Source organism: Panthera pardus, unplaced genomic scaffold (assembly GCF_024362965.1).
Source record: "Panthera pardus isolate Hobbes unplaced genomic scaffold, ASM2436296v1 HiC_scaffold_10, whole genome shotgun sequence".
NCBI lineage: Eukaryota > Metazoa > Chordata > Mammalia > Carnivora > Felidae > Panthera > Panthera pardus.
This window is the reverse complement of record NW_026526655.1, coordinates 56,272,116-56,292,815: the sequence shown is the minus strand read 5'-3', so window position 1 is coordinate 56,292,815 and position 20,700 is coordinate 56,272,116. Positions and strand designations below refer to the sequence as shown.

Here is a 20,700-nt window from a genome sequence, read left to right as displayed (position 1 = left end):
TAAAGTAAAATAGCCACCAAGGTAGCAAGACCTGAGATCTAAGATCCTAGAGAGCAGGAAAAGAAAGCACGCACACATTAGCCTGACATTCAATAACACTTTTCTCCGTGAGACATTTTAAATAGTGGCCAAGAGACTGGAAAGCTGAGAAGAGCTTTCTGCTTTCAGTTTTCTGCTACACACACACACACACACACACACACACACACATCAGAGTTCCGGGCCCACCAAGAATAAGGGTCCTGGAAACACCCCTAAACTTTCCACTGGAATCACTGAAGGATGACACCCTAAGAATAAGAGCTTACTAGTACTGGGGGAGATCATCAAGAGCACATGCCCACCATGTGTCCCCTGAGCTGGATCTGGGCATTCAGAGGCTCCTTACCCCCCACCCTGGTCCTTAGAATGTACCCACTGCTGCCTTCCCCATTCTCAGAAGCTTCCCCAAGGATACAGCCTTGAGACAGTGATGTGGTGTTGAGACCATCTGGATAGTCTACATGACAGAACCCAGTTAAGGCTTCGGCATAAACTTTTCAGATTGGGCAGAGAGGTGTGGAGATGCACTCCTCTTGCAGCCACCGAGACGAGCCTCATAAGTTCTCTTCTTATTTGAACCTGCCACCTACCAGTCTGGAGTGGTCTGCTTCTTTCTTCCCCCTCTCTCTGCCCTCAGCATAAGGGAGCTGGTTTCAGATTATACCCAGGAAGCTTCCGAGGAGGTGGTGAACCAATAACTAGAAACAGTCTCTGTAAAGACTGAAACACAAATTTGAATTAGCTCAATCTCAAATTGGATTAAGGTAATTAGCCTCTATCCTGTTAGTTTTGTCCAAGCATCAGCAGCGAAAGTATATCCTCTCTGGGGAATGATAATATCCAGGACTCCAAATGATCTCTTCAATTTTTCATATGCCATGTTCAGCACTCAATAAGAGACCATTTAGTTAACCCAAGAGATGAAAATATCAAAGACAACAGAAAATATAGGAGACAACAGATGAAAATATAGGAGACAACATCAGGAGATCCAGATATTGGAGTTAAGATTTACTCACCAGTTCACATGTCATAAACTGTGCTAGGCAATGAGAATACACTGATGAGCAAAACAGTTATGACTCCTGCCTTCATGAAGCATTAGTCTGCTGGAACAGATCAATAATTATCCCTCATTTGAAGAGGAGAAATAGGGATGCCAGGGTAGCTCAGTCAGTTAAGCGTCTAGACTTCGGCTCAGGTCATGATCTCACAGTTCCTGAGTTCCAGCTCCGCGTTGGGCTCTGTGCCGACAGCTCAGAGCCTGGAGCCTGCTTCGGGTTCTTTGTCTCCCTCTTTGTCCCTCCCCCCTCCTCCACTCACGCTCTCTCTCTCTCTCTCTCAAAAATAAATAAACATTAAAAAAAATTTTTTGAAGAGGAGAAATGAAAAGTCAGTGAGAGTCCATTTGATGGTCTAAGGCCTGAAATCATGAGATCATCACAAGTGGTGGCCAGACTCTGTGCATGCATAAATTTTGAAGGAGAAAAACCTGAGAGTCTTGCTAAGAAAGCTTGTCCACCACAGAAGAGAATAGCATAAAAGGAAAGCATAGATGCAAAAATATTTAGGCCCAAATAGAGAACCAGAAAGATTGAGAGTGGCTTCCTGATGGCTTTCTAGTTCCCAAAAAGCCCAGCTACGTTTCCCATAACTGGGTTCCATGAGATTAACGCTATACCATTTTAATCAGCACTACTTTGACTTAACCTTCCTTAAGTGGATTTCTGTTCCTTGCAAACAGGATATCTGACAAAGACAGGAGCTGTTTATGTGACCTGGGGACTATTATGCTAACTGCTATGCTGCAAAAAACGGAAGAGAAATCAGTTAAATGTGTTGGATTAGGTTGTTATGAATTTCATCTGGTTATCCTAGAAAACTGCATAGGTATGATTGCATTTACCCAGTATAGTCATATGATGAGAATGTAAAACAATGAGAAGGAATAGCAGGTACCAAGCAGTTGTGACTGAGCCCCAACATAAAACTCCAAATAAGTCAAGTTACCTTCCGGACAAATGAAAATCTAAATGCAGTATTTAAACAAGTTTTATGATGTTGCATTCACAATATATGTGCACAGCATTTTTAGCCGTGTAGTTGTTCTTTTTCTTTTTTTTTTCTTTTTTTAAATATTTATTTTTGAGAGAGAGACAGACAGAGCATGAGGAGGGGTGGGCAGAAAGAGACAGAGACACAGAATCCGAAGAAGACTCCAGGCTCTGAGCTCTCAGCACAGAGCCTGACGCAGGGCTCGAACTCATGAAGCATGAGATCATGACCTGAGCCAAAGTTGGTCACTTAACTAACTGAGCCACCCAGGCGCCCAAAATTGCTCTTTTTCTAAAAGCATTTTATTTTGTCTTATCTGTGCAAATTCCTGTCTTTTGCTTCTCTTCCTTCCATTATGGATCCAGGTAGAATGCCCTTCTATCCAAATTGCACATATTCAAAGCAGTCCAGAAAGAGAGTGCAATGCAGAGGCAGACAGAGCAAGGGTACATGAAGGAACAGAATCCACTGGGGAGATGTGCAGGAAGGTGAAATAGTACTTGGGGTTCAACAGAACAAAACCAAAAACTAATTTAAAAATAATAACTAGAGAACACTAGGCGTATTTAAATTCCAAGAGCCAGAACTTCAGTACTCTTTTGAGACTTTGACCAAATATCCTCTGGCGATGGTAATTATGTTTTCTCTTCACTTTTGGCTTGTTTGCAAGTAGGTTAGATGATGTTCACTTACAGGTTCATGTTATTTACGTTTATTTATGGGTTCATCTGTACATCTGCACATACATCCACAAACACCTACAGTATATGAATTTCAATCAAGTGCTTAAAAACAGAAATGTCATCTGTTGGTGAATTCAGCATAGCACAGCTTAGAATTTCACCCATAGAAATGTCAGGTCCTTCTTTCCTCATCCAAATCCACAAAAACGAAACAAAAGAACCAAGCCTCACTAAGTAAAATGAGCTAAAATTAGCAAGCAGCAAAGATGATGCCAGTTGCCCCGGGCAACAAATGGTTGATGGATGGAATAATTAAGATCGACAGTAAACTAATCTCTGTTCCTTTATTGAAAACGAAGTCCCCTGAATCAATTAGCCTTGTCATGGATACCTTTTATAAAACAGCTATGACATCCCAACCACTTCTCTTTGTTTACGGATTTGCCCATCCTTCAATAAGTGCAAAAACTAATTTCAAAAGCACCAAGAGATAATAATGAAAGATTCCGATACATTAGGCACTGCACAAACAAACATAGCCACAGCCCTTGAAAACTATAAATATCACAGACAAACTAGGCCCAGAAGACTTCATGGACATTCTCAAAGGCACGATACTGTCAAAGTTTTGCCGCTAAGAAGCTTAAAGCCATTCTTTTGCAGACCATGCATGTAACTGTTAGAATGCAGATCCATTGGCCAACCCACGTAATAGGGTTGGGAGGACAAGGGGTGTCAAAAGGAGACTTCTAGCACTCATGCAGTCACTTTGGGGTCAAGAAACAAGAAAGACATGAAGCTGAAAGGATGGTGTTGGGGTTGGGGGCGGGAGCTGGGTGGTGGTCGTGGTAACAGTCTACACCATGCATCAACATGCAGCTACTACAATCACTACCCTAAAGTTAGGGGATAAATCAAAATTATCAGAGATGGCCAGAAAGAACTACACTCTGGCTTCTAGTGTTTCTGTGACCTGAATTTAAGCAATGGCTGCTACAGTCCCTTGAGAAGCTGAGGGACTCTGCAGTTAATCAAAGGGCTAGGGGCAGAGGATTATGACGTAAGCATAAAACCCTTCTTGAGTTATTTTTATAGAAAATTCTGCTCATTTTATTTGTCTTCTCTCCTGCTTCTTTTTCAGAACAGCAAAAGAAAGTCAGTTAATATTTCTTTGATGATGTGGGTTCATGTAGTGCTTTGAAAGCAGTACTTCTGAATATCCTGGTTGGATACATTTGAGAAATACTGTTTTAAACAGAGTTTAAGGGATTTCTTAGTTGCAGAATATTTCAAAAACATTTAATGTGAGTCTATGAATTGAGAATAGAGTTGAAAGTGACATAGTACATAGTGTTTCTAAAACTTTTGAGGCACAGAATCCTTTTATCAAAAATACGTCATGGAACTATTTATTCCTCAAAATACACTTCTAGAATTTCTATTTGAGAACATAAATGTAAATATGAAAGGCTCATGAGAATAGGCAGACTAGATATAACCTAAGGTTATATCTTGTAAAACACCCATTAAAAACATATATGCCACTCTTACTTTAATAAAGAAAGGAAATAGATTGGAGCTATCCCATAAAGAAATTTTCCTTTTCTCCCTATAATAGTCAAGTATCAAAAACGAAATCTTGGCAAAAAAATAAAGAAAATGAAATGAAATGAAATAAAAGCTTGGCAACTTAGGCTATCTAGTTACCTGATTACTTTTTAAAATAAGATTTTATTATAACAATAATAACAGTGGCAAATTTTTAAATTTTTTTAAAGTTTATTTTTGACAGAGAAAGAGAGACAGAGCATGAATGGGGGAGGGGCAGAGAGATAGGGAGACAGAGAATCCAAAGCAGGCTCCAGGCTCCAAGCTGTCAGCACAGGGCCAAATGCAGGGCTCCCACTCACAGACTGTGAGATCATGACCTGAGCTGAAGTTGGACACCCAACTGACTAAGCCACCCAGGCGCCCCTACAATATTCATCTTTAACTTATCATAGTCTACCTTCCACCATTATGCAACTTCTTTTTTTAGGTTTATTTATTTATTTTTGAGAGAGAGAGAAAAAGAGAGCAGGGAAGGGGCAGAGAGAGAAGGAGAGGGAGAATCCCAAGCAGACTCCACACTGTCAGCACAGAGACTGATGTGGGGCTCGAACTCAGGAACGGCAAGATCATGACCTAGGCCAAAGTCGGGACACCTAACCGACTGAGCCACCCATGTGCCCCGTCGCTGGCAAGTGTTTATATGTAGATATATGTGCTGTATGTGTGTGTGCTGCAATTTTAGTTTACAGAATTTTATCACTTTGCTCTAAAATGAAAACATGAAAGTTTTCACATCAAAGCTAAAACCAAGTGGTTCTGACTTGCCCCCTGAAAGTTAGCATCTATCACAAATACACTAACCCAGGGCATAGGTAAAACGTCATTATTTTCGAGGTGAACATAGACACAGTAATCACAAGAGATGGATAAAGTAGGCTGGGGCCATTTTACCTTCCAACAGAGAATAATAAAAGAGAGTAATAATAGATTTTGCCTCATTGTAAAATTAAAACCTTTAAAACCATCACTGATGGGAGTAGGGTGTTACACTTTACTTTTTAAATAAACACTTATTTTATGCAGATTTAAAAAGTGATATATGCTCACTATGGAAAGCCTGGAAATAACTGGATATTATTAATAGACACAAGACTGAAATAGATGCCCAAGCTTGCCACCAACCATGGGCATTTTGGTGTACGTCTAACACCCATTGTTTCACAGGGTTTAAGATCATACTTGTATATTTGACATCATGCTTGTTTCCTTCATTTATTAATGATCTGTGGCATTTTCCCATGCCTTCAAAACATGTTTGAAATGGCTGGCTGTGGTTTCCCAAGACTTTAACATGCCCATTACAAAGAGTGTTAGGCAACAGGGGGCTCTGTTTTCCTCCTCTCCTAAGACCTCACCTTGGAGAAACCTTCCTGGCTAGACAGCCAGGATCCTGCTGTCGGTGGACAGACGAGCTTTGAAAGCCAGGCCACTGAATATTCACTACACACAACAAGCATTTTCTTTTACACAGTCAATTCCAAGGCCCAAGGCTGCATTTTCCTCTCAAATGCAAATGTAAAATGTACCCGTAGGCCTAAAACACTATTTGCTTTTGCCAACTCACCAAATGCAGGAATCATCTGTGCGATGGCCCAAGACAGACATGGCTGAAGTTCCCTTATGAGCACTGTGCTGTTACAGACCCTCCATGTTGCAGGAAGCACAGCCCGAGAAATCTGTGAATCACGGGGAAGAGTTTTACTACCCATAAGTGATATGTGTCTCTGGTGGTTTAAAGTCCCTCTTTGTAAATAAATACATCCAGTGGTGAAAAGAAAACAAGTCTGCTTATATTTTTCCTGTGATTATGGGTCCCATCAGAAGTGATACAAAAATTCTGTTATCAGTATAGGCGGGGGTAGGGAAGCTTCCACCAACCACTCGAAATGCCACCAATTAACTAGAATGGAGCCGTCTCTTGCAGAGAGAGGGCGGTTCAAGCTGACTAGGCTCTCCTCCTGCCTGGTGGGCTGCGGCTGGAGAACTCCAAACACCTTTTCCTGGGGTCAGGAAGAGCCATCAGTAGGAAATAACTTTGAATCACTACTCGTGTGGGCTGGATATGAACCAGCCCCCTTTGAAAGGCCGATCTGGACAGAACAGCACTAAACTCCGGGCCCTGCCAGCCTCCCACAGCCAGGCTGCTGACACTTTTATTTGCTGGCATTTACAATGTTGCAGCAGCTCAACGCTGCTAATGTGGCTGCTTCCAACACAACACTTAGGCAGGACTTCTGAGAGGAAAGCAAAAGGATGCTTCTCTAGAGTAAAAGGCCTCCACCAGGCCTGTTCACACAAAAGGGTACTGCATTGACTTAAAAGCAAAAGCTTGGGACTGGTTAGTGTTTTCTGCTTCACAAACAATGTGATTACTTGTCACACACACACACACACACACACACACACACACACACACACCCATTAAGGTATTTATCGTTATTTTTTCCTTCTACTTGTAATGAAGAAAAGCAATCTGCCATTTAAAACCACAGCTGCCTCTGAAGGAAAATGGCCGTGTTCAAGGAAGAATGAGCATCTGCTAACGCTGGAGACGGCCCAGTCATTGGAATGAGCACATAGAGGGTGTCGATCCAGTCTGGAAGTCCGCCTGAGGCAGAGGAGAGCTTACGTTTGCTGCAAGAGACAGAGGGAAGAAGGGGGCATTTCCAGCCGCCATGGCACAGAGAAATGCAGAGGTGTGGACCGTGGAAAAGCAAAGGCACAGGGGAGGAAGGGAAGGGCTGGCAAGAGAGCCAAAGGCCAGAGCTCTCTGCTGGAGAGTGCACTGGGGAGAGATCCTGATGGCGGGAGGGAGGAGAGGACTTTTCCCAAAAAGGGATGCCTCATTTCTCTGCTGTGAGGTAACCATGGGACCTGTCAAACTTCACTGCAGACTCTGCTAAATGCAACAGCCTTGTTTATGTAGTTGATCAGGAGGGCTAAGACTTACTGAGACCTACTATGTCTTAGACTCTCTGTACTTCCCAAGTACAAATGAATTGAATCCTTACCAAGGTATCTCGAGGTACATGCTGTGATTATCACGATCCTTCCCACTTAGCAGTTGAGGAAATTCAGGCAGAGAGAAGTTAACAGGCCAGTAAACGGCGGGGGTGGGATTTGCTGTTGCTCTTATTTTATCAACGCCAAAGTTTTATCTGTAAAGAACAAAGTATGAAAAGTCATATTTAAATGTCCTCTGAAACCCAAAATACCCACATCGGTTTCTCTGCTATGTATGTTAAAGTGCTTGACATCACAATACTTTTTATTATTTTTTATTTTTTCATAAAATATGTATTTGTTCTCACATAACAAAAAGAAGAGCTCAAAGAAGACTTTTTGTGTTGATATCATTTAGCATTCTGAATTTGCAAAGTAAAACCGTCACAGACCAAAACCTTTTCTTTTTTCTCCAGCTGAATTGGAACTGTCTAACCAGGAATGCACATGACTCTAATACCCTCAAACACAATTTTAATTTTGTGTATGCCTATGTCTGTATGTTCGTGCATGTAAGCTTGCATCCCAATACTCTTTAAATTTTTATTTTATGTTCAGATGAGGAAAAAAATCCAGTTCTGATGAATTGTTAACAGTACAAAGAAACACAATATAATTTAAATGCAGATGTTGGGGCACCTGGGTGGCTCAGTCGGTTGAGAGTCCAACTCTTGACTTTGTCTCAGGTCATGATCCCAGGGTCGTGGGATCAAGCCCCACATTGGGCTCCGCGCTGAATGTGGAACCTGCTTAAGAGCCTCTCTCTCTCTCTCCCTTTGCCCCTCTTCCTTCCCCCTCGTGCACTCTCCCTATCTCTCACTCTCAAATAAATAAACAAATGCAGAAATGTTCATTTTTTAAAAAGATACACAGGGTTCAACTATAACACGGAGGACTTTTTTTCTGTGTTTAATACCTTCATTTGACCGATAACAGGAACCCCTTTCCATACCTCTCTACTGTCAACAATATTCCGTTTGGGATAGACTAGAGCCACACACAAATACATTCAGGAAATTGGATCAAGCATGATTTCCTCCCACATAACACAAGAATGCCTTGAATTCCTCAAACGAAGGGAAACCTTTTGATACACTTTTTTTTTTTTTTAATCTGGTGTCAACTGCTGAATGTGATACATTTCTAGAGCTAATCTTCATTCTATCCTTGAAAGGATGATCAACCCAAGGAAGATCAGGGAGGATGAGTTTCTTCTTGCATTCCTCTCATCTCATCATCAGCACAGCATGGCAAGGGTAGGATTTTAGCTTAGATGATGGAGCTGCAGGACCACATGCTTAACCACTGCACCATCGTAAATTAAGGGACAAAAAGGAAATTGGGGCTGGAGGTGATAAGCCCTGAGAAACAGTCAAAATGCCTGAGACAAGGGCATTGAGCCAGTCTTCCACAGATCTTTCTGAGTAGGATGGTCAGAGCTGATGTCTGAGTTACATACCCTTCCTTTTATGTTGATTCATTGATTCCACATATATACAATGAAGCTCCTACAAGGTGCTAAGCAATGCATTTCATATGAAGAAAACTATGAACAAGGTAGGTCTGGCTCTTGCTCCCTAGAGTTGACAAGTTAAAGGAGAAAAAAGAAAGATGGTTAGTCCATGGCAATCAATATCATATAAACCTGCTATGATAAGGGCAGAATATATAGGAGGGGCTCCTACCCCAGACTTGGAAGGCCTGGCAAGGCTTCTTAGGGAAAAAAAAAAATCTAAACTGAGTCCCCAAAACCTGATCAGTTATTCAGGAAGAGGACAAAGAGAAATCCAAGCAAAAGAATCAGCATGTGCAAAAGCCCACAAGCAAGGTAGGCCATAGTTTGGTACAGCTGGAACCATTCAGGAGAAAAGTGGAAAGAAATATATTTGGACATTTAAACTGGATCTCGATTGTACATGCCACATAAAGAAGCTACACTTTATCACAAAGCCAATGAAAATTATTATCATGTTTTAGGCAAAAGAAGGATATGATTCAGTCACTCAAAAATATTTATTGAGCACCTACTATGTTCCAGGCATTGCTCTGGATGCTCAAAATAAATTGGTGAATAAATCAAAGATCTAGGCTTGGGAGTACAGGGCTGGCTAAGTCAGTAGGGTGTGACTGTTGATCTTAGGGTCATGAGTTCAAACCTCACGTTGGGCGTGCGGCCTACTGAAAAACAAAACAAAACAAAAGACCCAGGCTTTACATGGCAGAGTGGAGGGGGGGGGGGGTGGGGGAAGGCAAACAATTAATACTAAACATAAAAAATAAATTATGCAGAATGTTAGAAGGAGATAGAACAAATAGAACAATTAAAAATTTAAAAACGAAGCCATGCAGGCTAAGATGGATTGAGAGCGGGGGAGAAGGAAGAGAGCATGGCCAGATGCAATTTCATAGTCAAGGATAGGCCTAATACCAGTGATAGCTAGCAAAGACTTGAAGCATCTTATTGCTGGTCACTCTGCAACTCACAATAGACCCATGCAAACAGATTATTACTAATTCAAAATAAAACTTAGGAGTTTTTCATGTTTGCTCGATGTCAACAGTCTTGCTTACCCAACTTAGAGTCACAGTCCCATTTTAATTTAGAAACAAAATTACTTTAGACTCCAGAGTCTAGAAATTAACTAAAAACCAGAAGTAAACTGAAATTTAGTCCAAACCTCAAGTATTTTCATAAGCTACTAATATCCTACGTACCCCTTGGGTATCTTTACTTAAAACTTTCTATACCCCTTAAGCCTTATGTCCATCGTTTTTTAACGTAAAGCAGATTAAAAATACTTGATATACATCTATTCTTCCTGTGGCCACCCCAAAGACTTGCTTCCCACTGGAAGATAAAAGCAACCATATTTGGTCAATTTGGTTTCTGTCCTCTCTTTTTTTCTTTTCTGAGTTTATAATTGTCAGGAACAGCTGTGTGCATTGCCAATGCCTTCCCCAAAACTAACAGGGCTCTAACATACAAAACATCTATTCTGCTTCTAAATTTGTTTTTAATTATATTACAAGATGGAAAAAGAAATGCCTTAGCTGTTAACACTGGCTCAGTGGGGCCAACAGTAGACATAGAGCAGACACAAGGAAATACTTCAAAAAAATTTTTTTTTAGTTTGCCATGATTTAATAGCAGATATTCCTGGCTTTGAGTGAACTCTGCAATATCCCAGTGCGACAGGATAAATGATCGTCTACCACTATTAATTTTCGGTCATAATGTCTGAAATGCCGCTTCAAAAATAAATGCAGTATTTTCACTTTATTTGGTCAGGTAAATACTAAACTATTTTGTCATAATAACTTTACAACACTGTGTTTCACCTTGTCTTGCCTTGACTGCTGAAGGTAATAGGGACCGTTTTATTATGTCCATAAATTGAGTCAATTGACTTATCCTTATATCCTGTTTCCTGAACTTAACGAGAGATTCTGCATCATTAGGAAAACACACCATCCTGCAGCAGGATCAAAAGCAAAGGAAGCCTGATAATAAGTCATTTTGATTTCAGGGAATGTTCGCCAGGCAAACTTTCAATATTCTGGCAGAAGTAAAACAAATAACTGACTTTGCAAAGCATGGTTTGCTCAGAGCGGTACTTACGCTGGAGACATCCCAGAGGGGTCCACATAAAGGGAGAAAAAAATCACTCTCTCTGAATATGAAGTGGCACTTGTAATGAATCTGTAGATTTAGGTGGTTCAACATATCTATCAAAGAGCGCAAATCAAAATACTGTTTTTACCAGGAAACTTTTTAAAAGATTTTTACAGCCCTAGTTTTTAAAATTCAGACTCACAATAACAATCATATTCTTGGATTAGATCTTACTGTGAGAAATAAATGGTGAAGCCAAAGTATTCCTTCTGGCTTGTGAACACTGAAAGCTGTAGAAGTTGTTGTTGTTGTTGTTGTTGTTGCTTCACAGGGCCTAAGACATAGCTCAGTAAACCGTTGTATTGTGGCACTGTATTAACCGAGACAATGGCAGAGGTGATAAGGTCCTCCATACTGTGTTCATTGGAGGATCAGGACCCAACCCACAAATACTGATGGTAGAAATGACTAGCAATCGTGAGTTTAGTAATTAATATCATAGACTGAATATCTGCACTGTGCTAAGCCCTCATCATAGATTACTTGCTTTGATTTTCACAACATTTCTAGGAGCTAAGTTCTATCATCATTACCATCTTATAGATGAGTAAATATAATGTGCTCAAGTTCACACAGCTGTTAGGTGGCATCTGCTTCCAAAGCCCGAGCTTTTGGAATCCAGGGTCCAAATCTTATAGGCTAACATCCAGAGAAGGCTCCCCTGCCAGCAGATAGCCAGAGGAGCCTGGTAAGAAATAAGCAAACACCCCACAAGTGCAGAAAAGTCAAAGACGATGGGCAAGCTTGAGCTGAGCAGTCAGGTTTCTTGTCTAATAATTTAGCTTCTTAGAGCCTGTACCCTCAGTAGATATATATTTGGACCTACTACTCCTCTGAGCCTCTCCCACCTGCTGAGATCACAAGGGAACTCTTCTGCAAGAGCCAATGGACTTATTCATCATTACTTGTTAGAATTCCCAGATTCTCCCTCAGATCCCTAGACCAAAGAATTTGAATATCTCCAGCTTCATAATAACAAACACAACCAGAGTAACTACTCTCTGAAGTATTGCCCCAAATGCTTATATGTTGAAGATCCAATTCAAGGCCACTGAGACTGGGTAACCTTCAGGCAGTCCCACCAGACAACAGGTCAGGAGCTACAATATAGAAACCACTTCAAGCTATAGTTACATAAGCCAAGTAATTTAGAGAACTGAGCAATTACAAGTGAATTTCATTCATATTGTAAACCATCAAGGTATATAAGTATTCCCACTCTCCACTATACAGAAGTAAAAGTAAGATTCATTCAGCATTCTGTTGGAGTCATTAAAAAAAAGAATTATAAACCTGGATATGCCTGTAAGGAGCTCAAATATAAATTATTAGGTAATGTCCAAGAAGGACAGTGGCATGATCTGACCTCTGCCAACTCTCCAGCTTCATCTTATTCCACTCCTCCTCGCTCACTGCTCTTCAGCCACATGGAACTACTTTCCATTTTTACTTCAGGGCATACACGCTTTGTTTTTCTGTCTGGAGTGGTCTTCCCACTCACACTCATCACCTAGATAATTCTTGTTATCTTTTGAGGTGTAAATAACAGAAACTCGAACTCAGCTGGTTCACATACTGAGAAACACTTCAAAAAATCTAAAGCTAGGGGTGCTCCACAGTTGATTTATTGAGCTCAGAAAGCTAAGAACCAAGATTCTTTCCAACTTCTTGCTCTGCCTTTGGTGAGTGGGATTTGTCCTCAAGTAAGCTTCACTCAAGGTCACCAGACATGACAACATTCAGAGGAAGAAAGGGTTGCCTCTAGGCTCTAACTTAACACATACCTAAATTTAGCACATACCTAACTTAATACATACCTAAACAAATCAATGGCAAAACAATCATTATTAACTCAGATCAATCAAGACCTATATTCTGAGGCCATCTTCCCTGAAGAACATGGCTGGATAGAGGAAGTTGGATACATAAAAATTAAAATGGAGGATGGTAGTCCTTTAAGGAAAGAAGAGGAAACAGAAATTGGATATTTGGTAAACAATCTATAAGGTGTGCTACAAACAACCCATTGGGTTTGTTACAGATGTCACTTTCTCAAGGAAAGACTTCCCTGAAACCCACCCCACACCCAGACTCAGACCTCCCCACTATATGCTATCAAAGAACACTCTACTTTTTATCATAGAGTTTATCACAATTGTAATCAAATAATTATGTGCATCAGTGTATACTTAATGTCTTGCTATCCCACTATACTCTCTTGTTTATTGCTCTAACCGCAGCACCTAGCATGATACCCAGCAGAGGCGTTTGGCTAAAATAGGGTCTCCTTCCACCATTGGAGCTGTACTGCTAATCAAGACTCCCCTTCATCCCTTTCCTTCCAGACCTACAATTTTCAGTAGGTCAACTCCATGGACTCTAAGATGTTGACAGCAGTCAACCAGACTAGGAGTTTGTCTGCCTCCATGCCTCAGTGCCAGCAGCACTGTTGGCCGGTGACATGCCCTGCTCCATCTCCCTTATTCATAAAGGCAGCCTATGTCAGCCCCTGCCAAGAGAGCAGATGGCCAGGCTGTGTCCAGCTTAATCTCCTAAGGAGGTATATTTCCTCTTGCAGCTTACAACCTCCAAGAACAAGTACCCTATGAGACAGCAATCTGGCACTGGCTCATCAAAATTTCTCCAAACCAGTTTCTCAGGTGACATCAGAGTCAGATGCATACACTGTGTTTATTCCCTTTCAGAAAACAACTGAGATACAAACACTGAGTTCTTTAGAGGTAGAAACACTTTGGAAAATTATTTAATCTTTCTGCATATCGTTTTGCTCATCTTTAAAATTGGAGTAAATCATCACTCTCCCATGATGATTATAAAATGTAACAGATAATAGATTTCATCAGTCTTATTGCAGTGACAGCTACCAGAGGGGAGGTGGGGGGGGGGAATGGATGAAATAGGTGACGGAGATTAAGGAGTACACTTGTTGTGATGGGCACTGGGTGATGTATGGAATTGTTGAATCACTATATTGTACACCGGAAACTAACATAACACTGTATGTTAACTGTACTGGAATTACAATTTTTTTAATTAAAAAATTAAAAGTTAAAAAAAACTGTATAAGGCCACCCACCAATAGAAAATAGGGACAGGTGGTGTTATGGGCCTCTGTTCACTAGAGATAAAACGACAACTTTGATTCTGCCTAGACTGGTTGGCCAGGCCTGGACAGTACTTCCTAAGAAGCTAAGAAGCCGTCTGCGTTTAGAGTGATTTGAGAAACTTCACCTTTAGAAATTAAATTAAGAGGGGCATCTGAGTGGCTCAGTCAGTTAAGCATCTGGCTTCAGCTCAAGCCATGATCTCACAGTTCATGAGTTCGAGCCCTGCATCAGGCTCTGTGCTGACACCTCAGAGCCTGGAGCCTCCTTCAGATTCTGTGTCTCCATCTCTCTCTGCCCCTCCCCTGTCATGTTCTGTCTCTCTCTCTCAAAAAATAAGTAAACATATATTTAAAAAAAAAGAAATTAAATTAAGAGTAAGTAATTTTAGAAATTAAAACTAACGGGGGCCTGGGTGTTTCAGTCTGTTGAGTCTGACTCTTAGTTTCATCTCGGGTCATGATCTCACAGTTTCATGGGTTCAAGCCCTGCTTTGGGCTCTGTACTGGCAGCACGAAGCCTGCTTGGGATTCTCTGTCTCCTCTCTCTCTGCCCCTCCCCCACTCGCACTGTCTCTGTCTCTCTCAAAATAAATTAATTTAAAAAAAAAAAAAAGAAATTAAAACTGAGAGTAATAGTCCAAAAGTCCTTCCAGTTACAGTACTCTAAAGGAACAGTATCTATCCTAGGAACCATGACCATGAGAACTCAGCAACTTTTTTCTGAAAGCTTACACCTTCCTCTTGTTATCCCATACCTTTCTCATTAAGGGTACTGGATGCTTAAACTCAAAGTCAGCTGGGAGTCAGTAGGTTAAGAACACCATATCTCACTCTATAGCTATCTTCTGGAGAAAAGAACAGCAGGGTGAAATGTGGCTGCTGGTTGCTTTTGCAGAGGAAAGCAGCCTGCATCCCAGGGCCTGCACCAAGGAGGGCGGGAAAAAAAGACATCTCAAGGCCAGAGGAGTGTGTATCCCCTCTGAGGGCTTTCAAGACCATTGCTCCCCAATGTCAATACACCCTTCCAGGCAATGTCTTCTCTTGCCCTCAATGGATGTGGTGATACCATACTGTCTCAGGTCAATCTTAAACTGTGCTGGATGAAGAACGGACATTCCTTTTGCAAATAGACTGCTCCTCTCTGCCCATGGATCCTTCATCCCTGTGCCCTACAGACATGCAGTCAACACTGTAAGAGATCACATTCTATGAATGCAGTGATTCCAACCTGAAGAGTTCAAGAAAAGGCATGGTTGGAAGATGTGTTGTTCCACATTTATGCCATAAATTTAAGAATGACAAATTTTAAACTACAAGAAAATAACTGCCTTTTCCCACATACTCTGGGTAAGACTTACATTTGTAGTCATCAAGGAAGCACAGGACAATCTGAGATCATTGGAAGGCAGTATTCAAGGGTGGCAAGGTAGATGATGTCATATCATGAGTAGCGATATAACCAGCATTAAAATAAATGGTATTAGTTACTGCCACAACAATAAGATGTATACTATTTCAATGCAAAAAGTTATGGAAAGCCATGTCATTGTAATAACAGTATTTCTACTTTTTTATTGCATGGGAAATATGAAATCAGCCAGGAATAACGCAATTAACAATAAAGAACATAAAGAGATGCTTAGACATGTACACTGATTAGACAATACACAAATATGTAAGTATCTCTTCTATACTATACCCATTGTATATCTAAATATCCATGAACAAATCACTTAACTTCACATAGGCCGTGGATTTTGCAACACATTTTTAATCAAATTGCATAAATAGATGGAGTCCCACAAAAACATATTTGCCCAGGTCTCCACATGCCCTCAAGGAAGCCAGAAGCTGTTTCTTGACATTAGTTCTGCCCTCTACCACAGAAATAAAATTTTAGCTGAACATATATATAATCTCATAAAGATAATGTTTCCCAACCTCCTTTGTTGTGAAGTATGGCCATTTGACACTTCTAAGTTATGCCTCTGAAAAAGAAACGTGCAAGTGTTTCTTTGACCCTTTCCCTGCCCTTGCTGGCTGGGACAGGAAGAGAACTGGAGCACGCTTAGAACCGGAAATGGAGTCTTGGGATTAGGAAGGTAGAGTCACACTACAGGCAATGGTTCCCCTATCTCTAGATTGTCCTAGGAGACAGAAATAAAATCCTATTTAATTTAAGCCACTGTATTTTGAGGTCTCCTTAAGATAGCAATTTATCTAGGTGTTGGTGGGGAAGCCTGTGGGAGAATAAATCCAGAGTTCAGTTTTATTTTACTTTTTTTCCAAGTTCATTTATTAATTTTGGGAGAGAGAAAGAGCACATGAGCAGGGGAAGGGCAGAGAGTGAGGGAAAGAGAGAATCCCAAGCAGGTTCCACACTGATAGTATGACACAGGGCTCAATTTCGTGAACTGTGAGATCATGACCTGAGCTGAAATCATGAGTTGAACGCTTAACTGACTGAGCTAACCAGGCACCCTGGGGGGTTCAGGTTTATACTTGAGTCTGAAATGCCTATGAAATATAAAAATTATGATATCACATGAATACTTGGATCCACAGTCTGAAGCTCATAAGAGAGATCTGTGTTTATAGACAGAAATGCAAGCCTTGTCAGCAGATAGATTTTAGTCAACCTTATTGAGGTATAACTTATAACAAATTGCATCTATTTAATGTGCTCAATTTCCTGAGTTTTGACTACTGTATACCTCTATGAAACCACTGCACAATAAAGATACAAAACATTTCCATCACCCCAAAAGGTTTCCCTATGCTCTTTTGCAGTCCATCCCTCCCTCTGCCCACAGCCTCAAGCAATGCTGATTGGCTTTCTGTCACTACAGATCAGCTTGCATTCTCTAAAATTTTAAATAAATGGAATCATCTAGTATATACTCTTTATTCAGCCTTCTTTTACTTAGCATAATGCATTTGAGACTCATCCATGGTGTGTGTGGCAGTTTTTCATTCTTTTTTGTTGCTGAGTAGTATTCCATTATATAAATAACACATTTGTTTATCCATTTACCCATTGATGGACTTTGGGGTTGTTTCCAGTTTGGGGCTACTGTGAACGAAGCTGCTACGAACATTTATGTACAAGTCTTTCTGTGGACTTGTGTTTTCCAAATAGATGGGTCTTTTGATCTTTAGGATCTTTTGAATGAAATTTCTCAAGAATCTGAGAAAAAAAGAGAGCCCGGGACCAATTTCTGAGATATTCTACATAGAGTTCGGAGAGAAGAAGAGGAGAAGCTCCCAAAATAGAGTTGGAAAGAAAGGAGGGAGTAGAAGTTAAATGTGTTGCTGAAGCCAAAAGAAAAAGTGTTTCAAAATGGCAGTAATTGACAGTTCTGACAAATGCTGCTGTGAGGTAGGATGGTCTGCAGACTAAAAAGTGTCAATTAAATTTGATAACATGAAAGTGATTGACAACCTTAGTAAGATGAATTTTGGTGGGGAGGTGAGGGTGAAACCAAATTGGAACTGGACAGAGAGCAGATAAGAAGTGAGGAAGTGAAATAATTATGTATGTACAAGTCTTCTCGGACTCTTCACTATGAAAGAGGCCATTGATGAGAAGGTGAAGCTAAGGGAGAGCTCTTTTAAGCAGGGGATACAAACGCACATTTGAACAGTGATGGGAAAGATTTTGTTTGGGAATGGACACCGGGAAGGTGAGTGAATGACTGGGGTCATCCAATATAGTTTTATTACGGAATGAGTCAGGCAAGGGGACCAACGGCCTTTGCAAGAAAGAGGTTGAAATGACCATGAAATTTAAGCAGATTGGGAAGAAACTAAAGATAGGAGGAAGTGGAGAAGTTGATGGACTAGAAGTCTTAGCCACGTACTGCTGTAGCAGAAGCAGGAAGGAGAAGGAGTAGGGGTTGAAGAGTAGCACGTTTGAGTAAGGGACTTCAAAGCAGTGCAGTCTATGGCCATGGCGAGTCTAGAGTGTGACCATGGAAATGAGTGACTTCCGAGTGGAAGAGAAAGTCATTATCGATGTGGAGGTCAAGGAACTGAGGGACAGGGTGCTCACTATACAGGTTGCGCACATGGGTGACGAATTTGCCAAAGGCAAAGGCAGGAGCTGGGCTGGGGAAGAATGCCAGTGCCAAACATGCTTGTCTCTATAAAAAGGTCTGATTCCTTCATCAGGATGCACTGATGCACTGGGCATGAGAGGGGAGAATTTCAGCGGGGGCATGAAAGAAAAGCTTAAACACACGAATACAGGCTGTAAGATGGGAGTTCCTCCTCAAATCCAAAAAGTATGACCATCCATGAGTCAGGGGGCAGGGTAGGAATCTGGCTTTTGTGGAAGCTCTTAATTAGTTCGAAAACCATTCTTGTGGCATTTATGTCTTAACGAAAGAATACTAGAGAAAATCTATGTCTCTTCAATTTCCAGTAGAAGATGTTCATGTAGCCAAAGTACCAGTCCTATGAGATACAGCCACCATTATTTTATATTTATTACTGTACTTAATCTTTTAAGAAAACAGGATTAGCTTTCAGATTAAACACCATGTAAATGTTGCACTGTACTCTAATTAAAATGAATAAGCTAATTAAACCAGAAAAAAAGTCCAAATAAACCCTTGGGAGTGTAGCATTAAAGAATATACCCTTTGTTAATGCTTTGTGATGTGAATAAAGATTATAGCACATTAGAGATAAATATTAGTTGCATTTTGTTATATTTAAGGTCCCTGGATCATATATCATACTATTAATGGCTGGATTATATTAATTATGTCTGCAGACCAAAGCAATATTTGACAATACATGATATATAGTATATTATAACATGACTCAATTCTGAATAACACTGTTCACATAGATTTCAACTCTCATTTTCAAGTTAGATTTCTGGGAATTCTTGTGTTTAGTTAATGCCAATAGAAATGAGCCTTTAAAGGAAAAAATAACAACTTTGTAGCAGTAAAGGCAGAAATGCATTCATTTCATCCTGCTTGTTACACTAGGATCCTAAGTACATGTAACGGTTCCACTGGCACTATTACTACCAAGCAAGGGAAAGTGCCTGGGAGCCCTCAATGAGTGTTCAGTCCATAGCTCATTGCCACTGAAGTCAGGCCATGGTCTGCTGTGTAAACGTGCACTGAGGGGCTCCTTAATGCACAGATTAGGGGTACAATAGGCCATTGTTGCTCTTCTCTGCATATACACATTCTTGGGGGAATTTAAATATGTATACTATTGCTCAAACTCAGTATAATTTCTGAAATTGTTCTTATCAGCTAAGTCACATAGCTTTAATGAGGACTTTCTCAATTTGCAGATGAGGGATTTCTCCACTAAACTATTGATATTCCAGTCCACTGAGACTGTCTAAACCCATTTCACAGTTTGTCCTTAATGTGGATTAAGACACTTAGTATCCTGAGAAATTTAACAGAAGTCCATGGGGGAGGGGAAGAAAAAAAAAAAGGAAGTTAGAGAGGGAGAGAGCCAAAGCATAAGAGACTCTTAAAAACTGAGAACAAACTGAGAGTTGATGGGGGGTGGGAGGGAGAGGAGGGTGGGTGATGGGTATTGAGGAGGGCACCTTTTGGGATGAGCACTGGGTGTTGTATGGAAACCAATTTGACAATAAATTGCATATTAAAAAAAAAAAGACACTTAGTATCCCCTCACTTAATGTGGATTCTTGACAATTCCTGCAACAGTGTCTTGGTTTTTTGTTTTGTTTTGTCCTGTTTTTTGAGAGAGAGAAAGGGCACCAGTATGCAAGGAGCAGAAAGAGAGAGAAGTGGGGCTCACTCGAAACAGGGTTCGTGTTTTATCTGATGTGGGGTTCATGCTTACCTGAAGCGGGGCTCATGCCCACCTGAAGCGAGGCTCCAGGTCACCCAATGTGGGACTCGAACTCATGAACTGTGAGGTCATGACCTGAGCCGAAGTCAGATGCTTAATGACTGAGCCACCCAGGTGCGCTGCAACAGTGTCTTTGAATTCAATTTAATCTGAGATCATAGATGGAAAGATGAGTGGAAGGGTAATAGAGAGAGAGAGAGAGAGATAGACAGATAGATAGATACATACATACATGCATACATACATACATAATTCATATGATGGATGGATGCATAAATAGTTAATAGATGGATAGATAAATGTGATAGATAATAGATAATTGATTGATATATATGGATAGACAGATAACAGATGATTGATGGTTAGATAGATAGATAGATAATGGATAGACAGAAATAGATGAGACAGAAATAGACAGATTGGGGTAGAGGCGGCAGTGGATATCAACCGCTATCTGGTGGTCTCAGAGTCCTCTTCTCTCTGTAGAACCATTCGTTATTTATAGATAGCTAGCAGTGTCCTGCAGAGTCCCCCTCCAAGGAGCCAGCTGTGTAAATCAGACAGAAGCACATGAGGAACTTAAAGGAAATCTACTCAAATGCCTCCTAGTCACCACCCAGTTGCCTCAATAACACATAACCCACATCCTTACC

The 20,700-nt window shown here is 40.7% G+C and overlaps 1 long non-coding RNA gene across 2 annotated transcripts in view; it reads right to left on the bottom strand.

Annotated features, from left to right (window-relative positions):
• The window catches only part of LOC109273538 (uncharacterized), a 59,635-nt gene that overhangs the window by 26,450 nt on the left and 12,485 nt on the right, over positions 1–20,700 (bottom strand). Inside the window, exons 3-6 of one of the 2 annotated variants that reach the window (XR_002083118.2) lie at positions 11,014–11,120; positions 8,854–8,971; positions 7,403–7,549; positions 5,956–6,067 (exon numbers count right to left, since the gene is read on the bottom strand). This is a non-coding gene — a long non-coding RNA (uncharacterized LOC109273538). The remainder of the gene's footprint in view (positions 1–5,955; positions 6,068–7,402; positions 7,550–8,853; positions 8,972–11,013; positions 11,121–20,700) is intronic. The other variant, XR_008423884.1, reaches the window with a different exon arrangement.